At 40.1% G+C, this 21,793-nt stretch overlaps 2 pseudogenes; one reads left to right on the top strand and one right to left on the bottom strand.

Moving 5' to 3' along the window:
• Positions 1-1,047: 1,047 nt before the first annotated feature.
• On the bottom strand, positions 1,048-21,760 carry LOC144366980 (presequence protease, mitochondrial pseudogene; annotated as a pseudogene).
• On the top strand, positions 14,727-14,822 carry LOC120892469 (U6 spliceosomal RNA; annotated as a pseudogene).
• Positions 21,761-21,793: the final 33 nt, after the last annotated feature.

Genomic DNA, 21,793 nt, shown 5'->3' with positions numbered 1-21,793 from the left:
AGATTAAAGGAAAGTGATTTTTGGATACAATAAGACAACATAGGAAGAAACTAAGAACATGAGTATGAATAAATATGAATTAATATTGCTCATTTAAATGAATAGAGTGGGGGCTGGGGTATGGCTCAGTGGTAGAGTGCCTGCCTAGCCCATGTGAGGCACTGGCTTTGATCTTTAGCACCACATAAAAATAAATGAAAAAGTCCATCAATGTCTAAAAAATATTAAAAACCAAACCAAACCAAAAAAACAGAGTGGAGCTGGGGATGGGATGTAGGTCAATTGTAGAGCACTTGCCTAATAGAGTAAGGCCCTGAGTTGAATCCCCAGTACTGCTAAAAACAAAAATCAATATCTTGAGGGTCCTAAAACATGCACACATGACCTCAGGAGTTCATTAGGTAGAAGAGAAAATGCTTCACGGAGTTGCACCATTACAAGGTTTTGCACTGATTTAAAGTGGCCTATAATAAGTGAAGGAAGCATACTGCAATCTCTAGGGTGATCACTAAAATAGTAATACAATATTTGATTAAAAAACTAATAGAGGGGCTGAGGTTATAGCTCAGTTTTAGGGTGCTTGCCTAGCATGTGTGAGGCATTGGGTTCAATTCTCAGCACCACATATAAATAAATAAATAAAGGTACATCAACAACTAAAAAAAACTAAGAGGCCAGGCACGGTGACACACTCCTATAATCCCAGCATCTTGGGAGACTGAGGCAGGAGGATCTGGAGTTCAAAGCCAGCCTCAGCATAAGGGAGACGCTAAGCAACTCAGTGAGACCCTGTCTCTAAATAAAATACAAAATAGGGCTGGGGATGTGGCTCAGTGGCTGAGTGCCCCTTAGTTCAAACCCTGGTACCAAAAACAAAAGCTAATAGAGGGTGTGGCTTTGGTAGAACATTTACCTAGCATGTGTGAGGCACTGGGCTCTAATCTCAGCACTGCATATAGATAAATAAAGGTCTATCAACAACAACAACAAAATTCTTAAAAAGAAAAACCAGACAGACTTTAAAAATAAAAACTAACAGAACAGAAAAACAGAATACGTTTTTATTAGGACATGCTAGGAGGGCTGGCAGTGGTAGAGCTCTTATCTAGCACGGGTGAGGAACTGGGTTTGATCCTCAGCACAACATACATACATACATACATACATAAATAATAAAGGTTAAATTCTTTAAATATCAGAACACAAGACTTAAAAGATAGAAAAAGACACCATGCCAATATTAACCACGAAAATAAAAGTGGTGACAGGATTATCAGAGTGAAGTTTAAGACAAAATATCAAAAGAAATAGAGACTGAATACTGATAAAGGGTAAATTATAAAGAACATGTAATATTAATGAATTTTCAGAAAGATAACAAGACTTTAAAAGATATAAAGCAAAAAAAAACTAGATGAGTGCACAATTATAGCTGAGTTGATTTTTTTTTTAAGTTGAACTTTTGGTATAGCTGGAGATTTTAACATACACTTCTTAGTAACTTGTAGAAGCAGTTAAAGATAAAAAGTAACAATATAAAAGACTTAAAATAATTTACCAACTTGACTTAATTGACATGCATAAAACATTAAACAAAAGACAGCTATATATTATTCTTCCAGGTGTACACAGAACACTTAGGAAAAAAGACAAATTTCTGGGCCGTAAAGCAAATCACAATACATTCCAGATAATTACAATCAGATTTTGTGTTCTCTGACCACAGTGAAATTAAAACAAAATCAATAGTAGAAAGATAATAATCATATTTCTGAGATCTCTCAGATATTAGAGAAAAGAGGACACTATGAACAATCTCATGCTAATAAAGCTAAAATCCTTGAAAAGCACAACTTGCCAAATTGACAAAAGAAACCAGAAAACCCCAAATTGCCGCAGTCTGGCTGGGCACAATTCAGGAGCCACTTGTCAAAAGAAACTAACTTTATTTTTAGAACTACACACACCAAACAAAACAGCTCCTTGGGAAAAAACCCTCAGAGCCCAACTGCCACCACCGGCTTCCACAAGCCTTTTCCCCCCACACAAGCCTCTCCACCTCCCACAATCCTCCTGCTATTGAGGCCGATTGGCTGGGTTGTGTGGGCGGAGCCAAAGAAGTTCCCCAATGAGCAGCTCCGTGGTCTGAAAGGGCAGGGAAACAGCCCAATGAGCATCACCGCAGAGGAGCCAATCAGCTAGATGTTGCTGGGGCCGCTGTGAGCCAATCATCAGCCGGCAGCTGGAAGTTTGCTGGCAGCTGGAAGTTTGCTGGGGCCCCTTCTGCTGTGGTTCTCAACATCTCCCCCTCTGTTTAAACAACAAGCATGTGGCTTAGGGACCGCGCCTGCCTTAGGTTGTCTAATACTACATATGGTCCTTACCCATCATTGGATGAGCTGACCTCAGGGCATCAGCCTCCTGTCTTAGGTTGGTACCATTGTAATTGGATCTTACCCGTTTGGAAAAATTGTACCACCGATGACATCATCAGCAAAAATACCCCAACACTACCACAAGTCGCTGCACCAACAGATAGTTCACAATGCATACAGGTGAGTTCACAATGCATACAAGTGACACATAGTCTAGGCAAGTTCTGCAAGCAGTTCAGTCATGGCTATTGCAGAAGCTGTAGATTAGTTTTATCTTTGTCTTCACCAGCACTGGGATGAAGATAGGAATTCTAGCAATAATGGCTAAAGAAAAAATTATGTAACATTCCAGAAGGCACTAAAAGAAAACAATTTTCTTAACAATTTACATTGTCTTCACCGGCACTGGGATGAAGATAGGAATTCTGGCAATAATGGCTAAAGAAAAAATTGTGTAACATTCCAGAAGGCACTAAAAGAAAACAATTTTCTTAACAATTTACATTATCTTGAAGAGAATTATTAAATATAATGAAAAGGAAAGGTGAAAGTAAACAAACAGATCTGTTAACCTCCTTTTTTGTTTGCATATTAAAACAATCCTTAACAGTTGTTTACCCAATTTAAATTAAACCATTTAAATCACGTGAATTAAAAAAATATTTGGATCCATTTTTTCATGAGCGCTCATATATATGGACATATGTACATTCAAACATATAACACAAAACACAAGTGTGCACACATAATATAATACATACAACACATAACATAATAGTAAAGGCCTTATAACTTTTTACAGGTGAAATCTCCATTGCAATGTTTAAAAACTCTATAGTCAAAAAATAGAACTGATCAGCAAAACATTAACCTAGGTCTGTATGAGCTCAAAAAACAAAATAGAACTTCATGATATGGGAAAGGGTAATAATAAAATAGATATTGAAAAAAGCATCCTGGTTCTGTCGCAGATGTAAGAATAGCCAAACTGGAGTTTTGGATATCAGCTGTTATGGATTTGAGCCAAATCATCTTCTTTTTGGCCTGTAGAAATCGCTTTAGTTAATCTCTCTGAAATCCAAATCGCCTGCTGTTCTTCCTGCAGAAACACACAAACAGACCCCTGACTCCAGACAATTACTGGGTCAGAACCTTTCCATTGTCCTGTTAGAATATCTTTCCAAAGTACCTTGGGCTTATGTACATTTTTTGGACACATATGCCTTTCTACAGCACTAAGTCCTGATGAATCCAAATTTAAAAAGTTTAGAGTAAAAAGGGTTATTTTAAGTTTATCTTTGGGGAATATATACCCCTTCCCAATTCCGTCTTTTTGCTTTAATAAGTACATTTTAATAGTTTGATGAGCTCTTTCAACTATGCCTTGTCCCTGTGAATTGTATGGGATTCCTGTTATATGAGTAATGCCAAATGATGAGCAAAATTGTTTAAAAGAGGTAGAAGTATAACCAGGGGCATTATCTGTTTTTAACTGTTTAGGAACACCCACAGTGGCAAAATTTTGTAAGCAATGAGCTATAACATCTTTAGTTTTTTCTCCAGCATGAAGGGAGCCCATCAAAAATCCAGAAGAAGTATCAACTGTAACATGCAAATATTTTAATTTTCCAAATTCTGGCAAGTGTGTGACATCCATCTGCCAAATATGGTTAGGTATCAATCCTCTAGGATTGACTCCAAGATTAACTTGTGGTAAAAAGGTCACACAATTTTGACATTGTTTTATTATTTGTCTAGCTTGTTCCTTAGTTATTTTAAAATGCTTTTGTAAAGTATTAGCATTGACATGGAACCTTTTATGAAAATTTATAGCTTCTTCTAGTGTAGAGAAAATATGTATATCATGTGTAGTTTTATCTGCTAAATCATTGCCCAAACTAAGGGCTCCAGGCAATCCTGTATGTGCCCTGATATGTCCTATAAAGATTGGATCTTTTCTGTCCCAGATTAGACTTTGTATAGTGGAAAGCAAAGAGAAAACAGTAGAGGAAGGGGAAATCCTACCAGCATTCAAGGGATACTATAGCATTAACTATATATTGACTATCGGAATATAAATTAAATACAAAATCTTTAAACATCACAAAAGCTTGTAATACTGCATTAAGCTCTACCTTTTGAGCTAATTGTTTGGGTACTAAAAATGTAAAAGTTTGATCAGGTGTAACTATTGCTGCTGTACCATTATTTGACCCATCAGTGAATATATTTGGAGCATTCATGATAGGTGTTTTTCTTGTCATTTTTGGAAAAATTACAGGATGCGATGACCAAAAAGACAATAAAGGATTAGATGGTAAGTGGTTATCAAATGAAACATTAGATTTGCACATGATTATTGCCCAAGTATTTAACGCATTAGCTAACTCATCAATTTGATTCATAGTATATGGAGTAACAATTTTATTGGGAGAAATTCCAAACACTCCCTTTGCTGCTTTTATTCCTTTGAGTATTAATTGTCCTACAGCCTCAGGATACCTAGTAAGAATAGTGTTAGGAGAATAAGATAAATGTATCCATAATAATGGACCTTCTTGCCAAAATACTCCTGTAGGAATATTTTTTGTTGGTAATAAAAATATTAAAAAATATATATTTTTAATATTTTTATTACCAGTAATAAAGGCAAACTTATATCAATTCTATCCAAATGCATATTTTCCATATATGTTTCAATGATTTTTAATGCCTTTCTTGCTTCAGGTGTTAACATTCGGGGTGAATTTGGATCTGATGGACCTTTTAGGATAAAAAATAAAGGTCCTAACTCTCCTGTTGGTATACCTAGATAAGGCATTATCCAATTTATGTCTCCTAATAACTTTTGAGTGATTTGAGTTGATCTACTCGTATTTGAATTTTTGGTGGACGGACCATGGTTGAGGATAATAGAACTCCTAAATAATTAATTGGAAAATTTAATTGTACTTTATCTATTGCTATCTCTAGATTATAATTTTTTAATAAGTTTGTAAGTGTGGCATAACTTCCTAGCAATGTGTTTTTATCTTTGTGTGCTAATAATACATCATCCATATAGTGAAATACTTGTAGTTCAGGATTTTGATTTCTAAGTGGCTGGATTACTTTGTTAACATAAATTTGACACATAGTTGGGCTGTTAGCCATCCCTTGAGGGAGTACTTTCCATTCATATCTCTGATAAGAATCTTTATGATTCAGTGCAGGGATAGTAAATGCAAAACGTGGACTATCCTCAGGATGAATTGGAATTGAAAAAAAAACAATCTTTAATATCTATAACTAAAACATACCAAGTTTTTGGCAAAGCAGACAATTGAGGAATCCCCAATTGAGCAGGTCCCATAATAACCATCTCATTATTAATGGCTCTTAAATCTTGCAATAATTTCCATTTACCAGATTTCTTTTTGATGACAAAAATGGGAGTATTGTGGGGAGATACAGAAGGTTGTATATGTCCTTCCGCTAATTGTTGTTTGACCAGATCATGGGCTGCTTGTATCTTTTCTTTAGTCAGGGGCCACTGAGGAACCCATACTGGTCTTTCTGATTTCCAAGTAATTTTTATTGTCTCAGTGGCTCTTTCTGAAAATCCAACCCATGTCTGTCTGTTCCTTGATCTATTTGTATTGGTGCTGCTATACCTTGTTCTTGTTTTTCTAATCTTTTTTCCTTTCCTAAAACCTTGTCTAGCCATAATAGTGGTTGCATTTTGATTGATGTTATTTGTTAATGTCAAACCTAATTGATCTAAGACATCTCGTCCCCATAAATTTACGGGAAGATGATCCAATACATATGGCTGTATAGTTCCTCACATCCTTCAGGATCCTTCCAATCTAATACCATTGCACTTCTATGGGGATTAGTCGCCCCTCCTAGGCCTCAAAGCATTTGAGTGACTTGTTGTAATGGCCAGTGTTTTGGCCATTCTTGACAAGAGATGATGCTAAGGTCTGCACCTGTATCCAGTAGCCCATTAAATTCATGTACTTGAATATTTAGTTTTAGCATGGGGCAAGAATCTAAATTTAAAGACAGCATAGCCCAGTCTACACCTGTGGAGCCTAATCCCTTGGAACCTCTTTCTACAGCACGACTGGAAAATTTATCATGTAGCCTTGGTATTATTAGTAACTGTGCTATTCTATCTCCTGGTGAAATTATTGATATACCCTTTGGAGAACTGGCTATAATTTTTATTTCACCTTCATAATTGGGATAAATTACCCCAGGACTTATCATAAGTCCTTTTAGAGTAGAAGAGCTGCGTCCCAATAATAAGCCTATTGTTCCTTTGGGAAGAGGTCCTTTTACCCCTGTGGGAATGATTTGAACTCCCATCTCTGGAGTTAGTACTGATCTGGCAGAGGCACAGATGTCCAACCCTGCGCTCCCTCTGGTTTGTCTGATGAGGGATCTGATGGACAATGTGTCCTGGGCACTACCCTGATGGGGTTGCTGGGTTCCTCCAGTGCTCCGTATATTTGTGGTTTGGGGCCCCGGAGCATTGGGGCCCCCTGTCCATTTTTTGGCAACAGAGCCCGATGCCTTTCTCCACGATATTGTGGATAAACACCTTGTCCTTGTTCGTTTTTTGATAATGGAGTACCCTCTATGGTGGTTTGAGAACGACATTCATTAGCCCAATGTCTCCCTCTATGGCATTGTGGGCAAATACCCGGTATTCTACTCCTTTGATACCTAGTTTTGTTAAACCCTCCTCCTATGGGGCAATTCCTTTTAAAATGTCCTGTTTGTTCACAATTGTAGCATGTTCTTGGCCTGGCATCTAAAGCCTGTTTTACTGTAGCTGCCACAACTTGCTCTTGTTCATTAATGTCTCTACATAATTTAATATATGTGTTTAAATCTTCATGTTTCCATGGTCTAATGATATCTCTGCACCAATGATTCACTTGGTCATAAGCCAGTTGTTTTATTAATGGCATTGCTTGTTCTGTATTCCCAAAAACTCTGGTAGCTGTTTGAATAAGCCTATCTATAAATTCAGCGTAAGGTTCATTAGCTCCTTGTATTATCTTAGATAACTGACCTTGTAAACCTCCATGTCCTTGTAAAGTCTTCCATGCCTTAACTGCATCTACAGCAATTTATAAATATACACCAGGATCATATGCTATTTGTTGCTTCTGATCCTCATAATGTCCCTTTCCTAACAACAAATCTAGATTTCTCTGAGGATAACCAGCTGCTGCATTTTGCCTAGCAGTCTCCTTGCAAAATTCCTCATTGGCAACCTTCCATAACAGGTATTGTCCTCCATTTAGCACAGCTTTACACATACTAGCCCAATCTGCTGGTGTCATGTCCAAGTTGTTAATGGATTCGACCAAGCTTACAGTGAAGGGTGCTTGAGGACCATAGGTTGTTGCAGCCTCTTTTAGCTGCTTCACTGTTTTGAAATTTAAAGCATGGTAAATTCGCTGCCCTCCTACCTCAAATACAGGGCATGTTAATACTTGAGATCCTATCTCAGGATCCCAACTATCAATTGCGGGGGTTGGGGGCCTCCCATCATATGGAGGTGGCCTTGTTAGTTGGACATTTACATCCTCTGGTGATAGAAAGGTGTTAGTAGCAGTCTCCTGTAGAGGTGGCACTGTTGGTTGTACCCTTACACCCTCTAGTGATAGAAAGGTGTTAGTAGCAGTCTCCTTTTGTAACTTTCCCCCTAATGGCTTTTTCTGCTCTAAACTCCCTTCCTCTGTCTGACTAGTTCGAGAGACCTTCTCTTTTGAGAATCAATTGAATCGATATGTCTTCTCCTTCCTCTACCATTGTCTGAACTGAAGGCTTTGGACTAAGCAAACAAGATATGAACATCCACAATGGCAATATGCCAACTGGCAGAGTCCCTGGGCTTTTCTTTTCTATTCTTTTTAAATCTTCACCATGATGGTTCCATTGTGAGATATTTAACAACTCCTCCTTAAAAAGCCACGGGCTACATTTTTGTATTGTATCCACATATGCCCTGACTGTTCTTGATTTTACTGAGATGCCTCCTTCCTCTAACAATTTATTTAACACTCTTTTGGTTTGTTTTTTACTAATTTCTGATCCCATATTTCTACTATAATACAACCCAACTAGATAATGCCTAACAAAACTTAAACAGAGTGAAACAAAATTGGAACAACACAAAATCATTATAATAGCCTCCTGAAATGTCCATCCGTCCTTTCTCCCTATCTGTTCCTCAGATGTGAGCGGTTTTTCTTCCATCTCACTCATCTCCAGGGACAGGCAACTTAAAACAAATGTGAAGCAAAACAAAAGAATAATCTTAAAATGGCTACCCATCCTCTCGCCCTCCCCTCAGGGCTGAGCAGTTTACTTACCCTCAGTCACTCCCTGTACGGGCCACCAAATGCCGCAGCCTGGCTGGGCACAATTCAGGAGCCACTTGTCAAAAGAAACTAACTTTATTTTTAGAACTACACAGGCCAAACAAAATAGCTCCTCAGGAAAAAACCCTCAGAGCCCAACTGCCACCACCGGCTTCCCACAAGCCTCTCCCCTCCACACCAGCCTCTCCACCTCCCACAATCCTCCTGCTCTTGAGGCTGATTGGCTGGGTTGCATGGGCGGAGCCAAAGAAGTCCCCCAATGAGCAGCTCCGTGGTCTGAAAGGGCAGGGAAACAGCCCAATGAGCATCACCGCAGAGGAGCCAATCAGCTAGATGTTGCTGGGGCCGCTGTGCGCCAATCATCAGCTGGCAGTCTGAGGGTGGGGAAACAGCCCAATGAACATCACCGCTGAGGAGCCAATCAGCTAGATGTTGCTGGGGTCGCTGTGAGCCAATCATCAGCTGGCAGTCTGAGGGCGGGGAAACAGCCCAATGAACATCACCGCTGAGGAGCCAATCAGCTAGATGTTGCTGGGGCCGCTGTGAGCCAAATAGCTTTATATCCTGTTTTGAGTAAACTGAATCAGTCATTAAAAATCTTATCAGAAAAAATATTACAGACCTAGATGGCCCCACTGGTGAATTCTTCCAGACACATAATATCAAGTTCACAAATGCTCAGAAAACAGCGTGCTTCCCCAATTCATTCATGATACTTATTCTGAGAAAGACAAGAATCCTAAAGAAAATACGAACAAGTTGAATTCAACAATATAAAAAATAGTACTACACCATGACCCAGTGGATTTTTTTATAGGGATATAAGACTCATTGATTTAAAGAAAATGCAAAGAACCCAGCTGCCCACCTCTGCATCTTGGGTCTGAGAGAATGCACAGCCTTAAAATCCACCTGACCTTTGCTACTTTGTAATAGCAGCCCTTGAAAACTAATGCACAACCCTGTTTATGAGATTGCCAACACAGAATTCTTAGAAAAAATAGATTTATCAAAAATTACCATTTATTATGACTGAGGAAACAATCTATATGCTCATTTCAATAGTACAATAGTACAGAAAAAAATTTTGGCAAAACTCAGTGTCCACTCATGATAAAATCCTCAGAAATGAGGCCTGGTCAACACCCCAGCTCACATTACACTTGAAGCAGGACTGCTGCCCCTGCTGCCATCCTGTTGCTCACAGGTGGCAATTCCACAGTGTACAGCAAGTGCCGCCCAGAGAAGCAGGGAAGCTACAGGGAGAGAGGAGAGAAAGATCTAGAAAGAAGACATAAGACTATCCTCTTCACTGATGATATGACTTATGTTTATGAAGAAAACCCCAAGGAATAAAAATGAAGTTTGGTACTAAGTCAAGGATGCAAAGTCAACAAACGCTTACAATAGGAAATTAGAAAAGGGGAAAAAAAAGGTATTTTTTACTCTGGTGCTTAAAACCAGTTGAGATTTGCCTCCTGAGGCCAAGCAAAAGGGATTGCCATGGAATCATGGGTCATTTTAGTTCCCTTAAAAGCAGATCCTGGGGGCCTGGGGATGTGGCTCAAACAGTAGCGTGCTCACCTGGCATGCGTGCGGCCCGGGTTCGATCCTCAGCACCACCTACCAACAAAGATGTTGTGTCCGCCGAGAACTAAAAAAATAAATATTAAAAATTCTCTTGGGCTGGGGATGTGGCTCAAGCGGTAGCACGCTCGCCTGGCATGCGTGCGGCCCGGGTTCGATCCTCAGCACCACATACCAACAAAGATGTTGTGTCCGCCAAGAACTAGAAAATAAATAATAAAAATTCTCTCTCTCTCTCTCTCTCTCCTCTCTCACTCTCTCTTTAAAAAAAATTCTCTCTCTCTCTCTCTCTCTCTCTCTCTCTCTCTCTCCCCCCTCTCTCACTCTCTCTTAAAAAAAAAGAAAAGAAAAAGAAGTAAGAATAATATATAACTTACGTGATTTGAATCAAGTCCCCCCAAAGACACAATGACCAAAAAGACAGACTGAAGTCCTAACCCCAGGAACCTGTGAACATTTGGAAACAGGGTGTAATTGAGTTAAAACGATGTCACACTGGAGTAGTTAGACCTTGATCCAGTGACTGGCATCCTTACAAAGGGAGACATAGACAGGAGAAAACATGTGAAGATGGCAGCTGTTGGGAGAGCGCATCAACCAGCTTAGGGACCACCAGAAGCCCCAGGGGAAGAGTGAAAGACTCCCACTCAGAAGCCCCAGAAGGAACCCAGGTCTGCATCTTGGATCTGAGGGAATGCACAGCCTTAAAATCCACCTGACCTTTGTTACCTTGTAACAGCAGCCCTTGAAAACTAATGCACAACCCTGTTTATGAGATTGCCAACACAGAATTCTTAGAAAAAAATAAATTTATCAAAAAATATGCAAAATCTCTACAGTAAGGGCTACAAAATCTTGCTGAGTAATTCAAGAATACAGCAAGAAATTCAAGAATACATACATCAGTGACTGAGTTTGTTACTGTTCTTAGAGCTGAGACAACTGTCCCTTAAGGCTTCCTCTGTGAGGTGTGGAAGCAAGCCCATCCCACCCTCATGCCTTAGGACAGCTACACATCACAAGCTCACCTGTTGGGCGTGCATTCCAGTGGTCTCAGGTCCTCATGGGCATGCTGTCATCACCAGAGTTCATCACCTGGAAAAGAACTCCATACTGTTTAACTGCCTTCCCACCTCCCACCTCTGCACATTTCCCTTCTCTGAATTTGTATCCATAGATTCATACTTGACTCTCACTGAACAGTTTCAGGACTCTCCATGTTGTAGCATGCATCCGTCCTTCATTCTTTTTTATGGTTATCACATTACATTGTGTGGATCTGTCCCCATTTACCGGTTGTTGGATTGTCAGTGCTGTCCTGTGAATCTTCGGCCTGTGATGTCTCTACCTTTGGGTTGTGTGAACAGTGCTGCTGTGAACATTATATATAAACCTCCGTGTGGACACCTCTCATAGGCATAGATCCAGGAGTGCAATGGCTGTACCATGCAATGACTTTCTGTTCAGTCACTGAAGAGCTGTCCATCCCAAGGTGGCTCCACCACCTTACATCCCACCAGCAGGGTGCAAGCCTTCTGATTTCTCTGCCTTTTCCCCAACACTTGTTACTTTGACTCTCACAGAAATGCCACTTTCATCAGCATTTCTCCAGTAACAAATGATGTTGAATATTTTCATGTTCTTCAAGACCACTTGTGTAAATTCCTTGGAGAAATATCTATTCAGATCCTTTACCCATTTTTAAAGTGGGATGTCTTTAGTTTTAAGAATTCCTTTTAAGGACTGGATAGAGGTCCCTTAGATGATTTTCAATTTCCCCTCCATTCTGTAGGATGTTCTTTATTCTTTTGATGATGTCCTTTCTATTCTGAGGAAGCCCAGCTCTTCTATTGCTTGTGCTTTCTTGTCATATTCAGTGCTGAGTCCAGTGTCTTGAAAATTCACCAATTTCTTCTAGAGTTTGTAGTTTTAGCTCTCATGTTTTAGGCTTTCTAACTTAATCTTCATATACAGCATGAAGTAAGAGGGTCCCACTTTATTCCTTTACATGTGGATACCCACCAGTCCCAGAATCACTTCCTAAAGAAACTTTCTTTCCCTATTCCCTTATCAGGGCAATTTGATACTAAATGTATGGGCTTATTTCTGGATGCTCAAATCTGTCCCATTGATATGTCTGTTCTTGTGTCAGCACCACACTGTCTTGATTACTGTTGCTTTGTACTAAAATAGAAATGTCAGTTCTCCTAATTTTTTTTTCTTTTTCAGAATTGTTCTGAGTATTCTGGGTCCCTTACCATTCCACACTAATTTTAGAATCAGTTTATCAATTACTACAACATAGCTGGGATTCTAATGGGGATTGTGTCCAATCTACAAGACCAGTTTGGGGAGTTCTGCCTCTTAACAATGCTAAATTTTGGCAGGGTGTAGTAGCAAATATCTGTAATCCCAGCAGCTCAGAATGTGAAACAAGAGGATCACAAATTCAAAGCCAACCTCAGCAACAGAGAGGTGCTAAGCAACTCAGTGAGACTTTGTCTTTAAATAAAATACAAAAAAATAGGGGTAAGCGGGGCTGGGGTTGTGGCTTAGCAGTAGAGCACTCACCTTGCACGAGTGAGGCCCTAGGTTCAATCCTCAGCACCACATAAAAATAATGAAATAGAGGTATTATGTCCAACTACAACTAAAATAAATAAGTAAATAAGTAAGTAAATAAATATATTATGTCCAACTACAACTAAAAAATAAATATTAAAAAAATAAGGCTAGGAATGTGGCTCAGTGGTCAAGTGACCCCAAGTTCAACCCCTGGGACCACACACACACAAAAAAAAATGCTAAGTTTTATGATCCATAAATATTGGATGTTTTCCCAGTGTTTAGATCTTTCTTTCAACAGTTTTTTTTGTGTGTATGTGTGTATATATATATTTTTTCTCTCTGTGTGTGTGGTACCAGGGATTGAACCCAGGGCCAATTAAATACGAAGCCATATCCCCAGCTCTTTTTTTGTATTTTGAGACAGGTTCTCACCGAGTTACTTAGGTACCTACTAAACTGCTGAGGCTGACTTTGAACTTGAGATCCCCTGCCTCAGCCTCCCAAACTGCTGGGATTACAGGTGTAAATTTATTCCTAAGTATTTATTTTTAGTGGTATTATAAATGTAGTCTTGCTACTTTCATTTTGGGGTTGTAGATCACTCATGTATAGAGATGCAATTGGCATATTGATCCTTTATTTTTCTTGATGGTACTGGGTATTGAACCCAGAGCCTTGTGCATCCTAGGCAAGTGTATTTTCACTGAACTACACCCCAAGCCACTTTATTTTTTAGGTTTAGATGGACACAATGCAATGCCTTTATTTTTATGTGGTGCTGAGGATCAAAGCCGGGTCCCACCCATGCTAGGGGAGTGCTCTACCGCTGAGCCACAATCCCACCCAACTTCTAAATTTTTGAGAACAAGCCTTGCTAAATTGCCCAGGCTGCCTTTGAAATTGTGATCCTCCAGCCTCAGCCTACCAAGTGGCTAGGATGACTGGTGTAGGCCACCTCACTTGATTCTTCATTTGTTGCGAGTATTTTGTTGAGGTGTTTTGCATTCTTAGTCATAAGAAATATTGGCCTTGCCAGGAATGGTAGTGCATGCCTATAATTGCAGCAACTCAAGGGACTGAGACAGGAGGATACAAGCTTGAGGCCAGTCTCAGCAACTTAGTGAGGCCCTAAGCAACTTAGTGAGATCTTGTCTCAAAATTAAAAAAAAAAAATAGGAAGGACTGGGGATGTGGCTCAATGGTAAAGTGTCCCTGGGTTCAATTCCCAGTTTAAAAAAAAATAGTCTAGTCTCATAGAATGAGCTGGGAAGTATTTACTCCTCTTCTATTTTTTTCAGAGTTTGTGAAGAATCAGTATTAATTGTTCCCTAAATGTATGGTAATATTCAGTAGTGAAGACTTCTGTGCTTAAGCCTTTTTTTTTTCAGTTGTAGTTGGACACAATACCTTTATTTTATTTATTTATTTTTTATGTGGTGCTGAGGATCGAACCCAGTGCTTCACATGTGCCAGGCAAGTGCTCCACCACTGAGCCACAACCCAGCCCTTAAGCTTTACCTTTGGGGTACCTTTAATTACTACTTCTCTAAGTTGGACTCAGAAGGTCAAGAGTCTTGTTTTCTTCTGTATGAGGAAGTTATAGAGGAAAAAATAAAGATGAGTCTTACAAAAATAAAAGGGAGATATGTAGAGGAAAGTAGAGGAAGGAGGGGAGATGGGAGGGGAGGAGCGGGAGAGCACTGGGGAGGACAGTGTCCAAATTATATTGTTATATTGTGTGCATGTACAAATATGTAACAAAAAATCCCACCATTATGTACAACCATATGTTCCAATAAAATATGTGGGGAATGTGCTTGCTTTGGCAGCACATACACTAAAATTGTACAGAGATGATTAGCATGGCCCTAAGCAAGTGTAACATGCACATTCATAGTGTTATTTTTTTAACATTTCTTTTAGTTGTAGATGGACACAGTACCTTTATTTTATTTATTTTATGTGGTGCTGAGGATGGCCAGTGCCTCACATGTGCAAGGCAAGAGTTCTACCACTGAACCACAACCCCAGCCCCATGTGTTCCATATTTTGCTAAAGAAGCCTTCAGAATGCAACCTGCCCACCCTCTGAGGCTACAGCTGTCACATCCACCCACAGTGGGAGGGAAAGTCAGAGGGGGAATTCCAAGGCAAAGTTGAATGATCAAATAAATTTTTATTAGGCTCCCAGAGGTTTTGTTTCCTAAGTGATTCAATGTTAACTACCTTTTCCTGTATGCTTTCCAAAGAGTTATTTTTTTTAACTCGATGTGCAAATATTTCCTCACAGTTGGAAAAAAAAATCACTATTTCTCATGGTATGTGCATTATATTTCAATAAAACTTTTAAAAAATAAAAATTACTATTTCAATCTCTTTTCTCATTATAGGTCTATGCAGTTTGTCTATTCCTTTTTTAAAAAAAAATAGTTGTATATGGACATAATACCTTCATTTTTTATTCATTTTTAAAAATGTAGTGCTGAGGATCAAACACAGTGCCTCACAAGTACTAGTCAAGTGCTCTACCACTGGGCCACAACCCCAGCCCTATTTCTTCTTTTTTAAAAAATATGAATAACTCAATATCCAAAATAGCATCACTTCAACATATGATCAATAGAAAAAATTGAGATATTTTACATTCCTTATGCCAATGAATTCAAACTCCTGTGTGCATTTTATATTTACAACACTTCTCTACCAGGAGTAGCCACAAGCAGCTAGTGGCCACCACGCTGGACAGCACAGGAAGGAGCTCATTTTATTTTTGCATTTGGGAAGTTCCTTCTCTAATTAGCCAATCAGTTCTCAAAAAATCTTGCAGAGTTGATAGAATGTAAGCAAGAAAATCAAACGGTTAAGGAATTTCAAGTCAGGCTTTTGGAAGAATCTCAGCCCCTTGTAATGCATTTCCAGGGAAGAACAACATTTCCATCTCTGGCAATTTTAAGGAAAAATTTAACTCTACAGATACTCGTTGAAGGCCAGCTCTGATCCAGGTGCTGTGCCAGCTCTGCAGGTACCCATCCACAAGTCAGACTTTCCGCCCTCAAAGCTCCTGTCCCTCTGCAGAGGGGCATCTCTCCAGGGCAGGCTGCAAGAGCTAGGAGGAAGAGCACTGTGTCTCAGCCATATGCTCCAGCATGGCTGTGTGGGGAGGCCGGACCACAGGACAGAGCAGAATGAAGAATGGAATGTAGAGTGCTAATAAGGCCTCCTCCTCTCTAGATGCCAGAGAATTCAGATGGGGTCACAGTGTGTCACCTGGATGGCTACTCCACAGAGCAAGGATAAAACGGGCATCTTTTCCCTTCCCTTCCTTAAAATATATTTTAAATTTGTTCTAATTAGTTAGAGACAACAGTTGCACACCTGTTTCTTAATCCCAAGGGCCCAGCTTGCCCCAGGCAAGCATGCTGCAGCCTGCCTGAAAGAAGAGCTAACTAGGGGAGAAACTGGCCTATGCTGTCTCACCCAGGCCATTCCACCTTGGAGGTCTCCAGGGGACAGATCAGTCTGGCATTTTGGTTTCTCTTAGCAGCTGGATTTCTTCTCTGATTTGAACATCAAAGCACATGCTCAACCAGGGGTCCCAGCATCCCCTGTGAAGGGAGGCAGGAGGGGGCAAGGTTTCATCAGCCCTGGCCTGCTCCTCCTCCTAGGGAGTCAATTTGCAGACCCAAGCTCCCCTCAGGACCACTGGTGGGTTGTTCAGCTTCTGCCCCCAAAATAACTGGTTTCAGAGGTTTCATCCACAGTTGATTGACTCCATCACTCTGGACTAATGGAAGGCAGACCACATGGTGGAAAGGCGTGGCAGAGGAAAGTTGCTCAGCTCAGAGCAGCCAGGAAGCAGAGAATAAGCTTTCTTCTTGAGTCAATTTCTGTACTTTGTGCCTGTTTAGGAATTTATCTGTGTCTTAAGTCTATTTTGTGTTCCTAAAACAAAATACCTGAGGTTGAATAATTTATAAAGAAGTTTTTTTTAAAACAAGTTTAAAAGAAGTTGATTTATAAGAAATGCATTTAATCCCTTCCAAGGATGGTATCTCCATGACCTTACATGAAAAGTCACCAACCTCTTAAAATCGTTACAATAGGGAACATGGTTTTTGGAGATGAATCTTTAGGAGACACATTCAATCTATGTCCAAACCACAGTCTATGGTTTGTAATGTAGGTGTTCCTTCACAATTCATGTTGGGATGGGTGCAGTGGCACATACCTGTAATCCCAACGCTCGGGAGGCTGAGGCAGGAGGATCATGAGCTCAAGAGCCTCAGCAACTTAGCAAGGCCTTAAGCAACTCAGTGAGACCCTATCTCTAAATAAAATACATATTTTAAAAAAAAAGATTGGGGGTGCTGGGGATGTGGCTCAAGCGGTAATGCGCTCGCCTGGCATGTGCGGGGCACTGGGTTCAATCCTCAGCACCACATAAAAATAAATATTTAAAAATTCTCTCTCTTAAAAAAAAAAAAAAGAGTGGGATGTCGCTCAGTGGTAAAGTGCCCCTGAGTTCAATCCCCAGTACAAAAAAAAAAATCACGTTGGACCCTCTGATAGCCAATGTGATAGTTATTAAGAGATGGGATCTTGGGCTGGGGATGTGGCTCAAGCGGTAACGCGCTCACCTGGCATGCGTGGGACGCTAGGTTTAATCCTCAGCACCACATAAAAATAAAGATGTTGTATCCACCGAAAATTAAAAAATAAATATTAAAGAATTCTCTAAAAGAAAAAAAAGAGAGACGGGATCTTGGGAAGTGACTGAGGTGTGAGCTTTCCACTTTCATGAGTGGGATTAGTGTACTCATAAGAGGCTGGAGGGAGTGCCCTACCTCCCCTTCTGCCCTTTTGTCACATGAGAGCATAGGAAAAAGGTGCTTTTGGGAAAGCAGAGAACAAGCCATTACCAGACACAATCTGTCAGTTCTGCCTTGATCTTGGACTTCCCAACTTCCAGAACTGGAAAATACATTTATGTTATTTTTAAAAATATATTTCGAGCTGGGCACAGTGATGCACACCTGTAATCCCAGTGACTTGGGAGGCTGAGGCAGGAGGATTGCAAGTTCAAAGCCAGCTTCAGCAATTTAACAAGATCCTATCTCTAAATAAAAAAAAAAAATGGTGGGGTGGGGATGTAGATCAGTGGCTAAGCACCCCTGGGCTTAATCACCAGTACCAAAATTTTTTTTTTAAGGCTAGGGTTGTGACTCAATGGTAGAGCACTTGCCTAGCATGTGTAAGGCACTGGGTTCGATCCTCAGGACATTAAAAATAATAATAAAGTTATATTAAAAAGCCTAAAAATATTTTTAGTTGTAGATGGATATAATAACTTATCTGGTGCTGAGGATCAAACCTAGTGCTTCACACATGCTAGGCAAGCACTCTACTACTGAGCCAAAACCTTAGCCTAAATTTATATTATTTTTAAATCGCAATCTGTAGTATTTGGTAATAACAGCATGAATGGAATAAGATATCATCCAAATTAATCAACATGTTGGCATGTAATTGTTCATAGTATTCCTTTTTACTCCTGTACACTCAATAGTAATGTTCTTTCTTTTTTTCTTTTCTGTGGTGCTGGAAATTGAGTCCAGGGGTGTTCTACCACTGAGCTGCAGTCCCAGCCCTTTTTATTTTTTAGAGATAGTGTCTTGCTAAGTTGCTGAGGCTGACTTGGAACTTGCGAACCTCCTCCTGAGTAGCTGGGATTACAAGTATGTGCCACCATACCTGATTCTCTCATCTTTTATTCTAGTATAGTAATTTTTTGTCAGCCTTGGTAAAAATTTGCTGATTTTATCTATTATTTTTACTCACTGTTTCATTAACCTCTAATCTTCATCTCTTTCTCTCTCTCACACTGGCGACTGAACCCAGGGGCACTTTACCATTGAGCTATTCCGTTCTTTTTATTTTGAGACCAGGTCTTGCTAACTTGCCCAGGTTGCCCTCAACCTTGCAATCTTCTTCCCTCAGCCTCCCGAGCCTCTGGGATTACAGGTGTATAGTAGTATGCCTAGCTTCTTCCTGCTTTCTTTAGGTCAGTTTGCTCTGTTTTCTAGTGTTTTGTAGTGAAGTTATTATTTATTAACTTGAGGTATCTTCTTTTTAAACATAGGCATTTACAGTGTTCTGGGATGTATAAATTATTGTTTTTCAGTAATTCTGGCAAGATTTTAGCCATTATTTCTTTTGCTGGGGATGGAGGCCCGGCCTTTGTGCATGCTAGGCAAGTTGTGTGCTCTATCACTGAACCCCATCCCTGGTCCTTTACCTGCTGCTACTCCTTTTCTGCAGACACTTCCATCACACAGATGCTGATATGCTTAATGGGGGACAGAGGTCTCACATTTTTCTGAAACTTTCTTAAAATTCTTGTCTGAGATGGAGTTTCATTGTGTTGACCAGGTTGACCCCAAATCCCTGGGTTCAGGTAGTCCTCCTGACTCAATCTCCCAAGTAGCTGGTACTTTTTAAAATTCTTTTTTTCTCGTTTGACTTTGTCTATCAATCTATCTTCAAATTCACCTATTATTTCTTCTGCTAGCCATTTTTTTTTTGTACTGGGGATTGAACCTAGGGCCTTGCACATGCTAGGCAAGTGCTCTACCAGAGCCACATCCCCAGCCCTTCAACTAGTCGATTTTAAAATTTTAGTTATCATACTTTTTTTTTTTTTTAGCTCAGAGTTGCCTTTTAGTTTTAACATAAATATTCTAGGATTAGTACATTTTAAAATTCTAATTTGTATTGGCATTTAATGCATGATTATTTCAATTTCTTCAGGTCACCATGCTTCCCTTTTTTAAAAAAAATATTTTAGTTTTTGGTGGACACAACATCTTTATTTTTATGTAGTGCTGAGGATTGAACCCAGCGCCCCGCGCATGCCAGGTGAGCGCGCTACCGCTTGAGCCACATCCCCAGCCCATGCTTCCCTCTTTAAGACAGGTTTTGTTCAACTTACCTTTGACCAAATTATTATTTTTTTTAATTTTTAATATTTATTTTTTTAGTTTTCGGCGGACACAACATCTTTGTTTGTATGTGGTGCTGAAGATCAAACCCGGGCCGCACGCATGCCAGGCGAGCGCGCTACTGCTTGAGCAACATCCCCAGCCCTGACCAAATTACTTTTATAGATTTTATTTATTTTTTGGTTAGACACAATACCTTTATTTATTTTTATGTGGTGCTGAGGTGCTGAGGATTGAACCCAGGGCCTTGCGCATGCTAGGCGAGCGCTCTACCACTGAGACACAACCCCAGCCTGACCAAATTTCAAGAAGGACATAATTGCGATTTTTAGAAAAAGTAGTAACACTTATGATCTTCCAAGCTAAATTTGTCTCAGAGCCTTAATTTTTAAGAACCTATACATATGTAGGTTCAATTGAGTTCCAGAGTATGGTCAAAAATACTTATGACCAGTTATCTTATTATCCATGGGAGGTCCATAGCAATTTTTGCATTCCCTGGTCCAAGTATAGCGAATCCACATGTGTGCTTCCCAGTGCAAAGGTACTTCATGTTCACAGCAGCCAGGATGTCATGGGTGCCAGTGAAGGGCTACTCCCTGTGTGCCTGTTTTATCTCATCAGAAAGGCTGTGAAAGAAGTGGACCATTCCTTTGTCTGGAAGCAGCATCTACAGTGGAGAAGACAGACAGTTTGGCTTCACTGATGTTCTGCTTTATGGATGTTCCAGACTTAGCACAGTCGACAGCCTTCCCAAAACACTGAAGTGTTTCTATTGGATTTGGATCCTTGTTTAGAGTGAAAATTCCAACCTGAGTTGAGCACCTCCCCACAAACACCTGCTTTTTCTCAATTTCTGTATGCAAGAACTTAGCAGCCATCAAACATGCAAGGATCTTCAGACTAGCGTGATCTGGATCTGATCATGGCACACTTATCCACATAATCCCACTGTATGTATTTCCGCAACAGGAAATACACATTCATCTGGCAGGCTTCGACAGTGATCAGCTTTCTTATGATGTGGGAGCCATTCATATGTGCACTTCTACCAGAGCCACTGTGTGCAGGTTTCTCAGCCATGTGTGGAGGAGCAGTGTTCACTGAACATCTCATATTATCAGTCTAACTGATGTTTCTTTCTCAGGATTGGTTTGATGTCTGTCATTTCAACAATTCTCTTCATCCACCTCACCTTATCCATGCCCCTCAAGGAAGAACTCCTGTAAGTCCCCACAGGCACAAGGGTCTGGCTAGTTCTGAAGAATGTATACAGATGCCAGGAATCTGAAATCCCATTTGAGAATGGGTTTTAAGATGCTGTCTGTCATCTTAACTAACCCTTTGAAGCGTTCTCCGAAGCATGGATTGTTAAGTACTTCACAGGTACATCATGTCAGGAAGATTTTGCTTCAGGCAGAGATGGAAAAAGTACACCGTTTGTAGTATCCAGGTGTGACTGACCATGGAGCATGCAGGGAGACGTGGTCATGCCTCCTTCTTTGGCTCTATCTGCTGAGTTTATTCTCTATAAAATAAACTATATATAGTGGAGAATGGCACATCCCAGCTTAGTAGGATGTTGCAAAAGAGAGGCACATGAACCCTCAGCTCCTCAGGAAGTGTGTTTAAAAACTAGTCAAGGCTTAGAAATACACCATGTTGTTGGTGGGCTGGGCACAATACTACACACGGATTTCTCCAGTTGTTAAGGCCACATCCAGCTTGATGAAAGGTATGGTGGGCTCAATGTCTCAGACTTTCAATGCTGGGAGATGGGAAGCATCTTGAGGTTTACTTTGCTGACTCCATAATTCTAAACCTTTTTCATAGATTTTCTGCTTGGCTTTCAGAGAGAGAGGGAGAGAGGGAGAGAGGGAGAG

This window comes from Ictidomys tridecemlineatus, chromosome 9, assembly GCF_052094955.1.
Source record: "Ictidomys tridecemlineatus isolate mIctTri1 chromosome 9, mIctTri1.hap1, whole genome shotgun sequence".
NCBI classification, from domain to species: Eukaryota; Metazoa; Chordata; class Mammalia; order Rodentia; family Sciuridae; genus Ictidomys; species Ictidomys tridecemlineatus.
The sequence above is the reverse complement of the archived record's forward strand: the minus strand, read 5'-3'. Positions and strand labels throughout refer to the sequence as shown.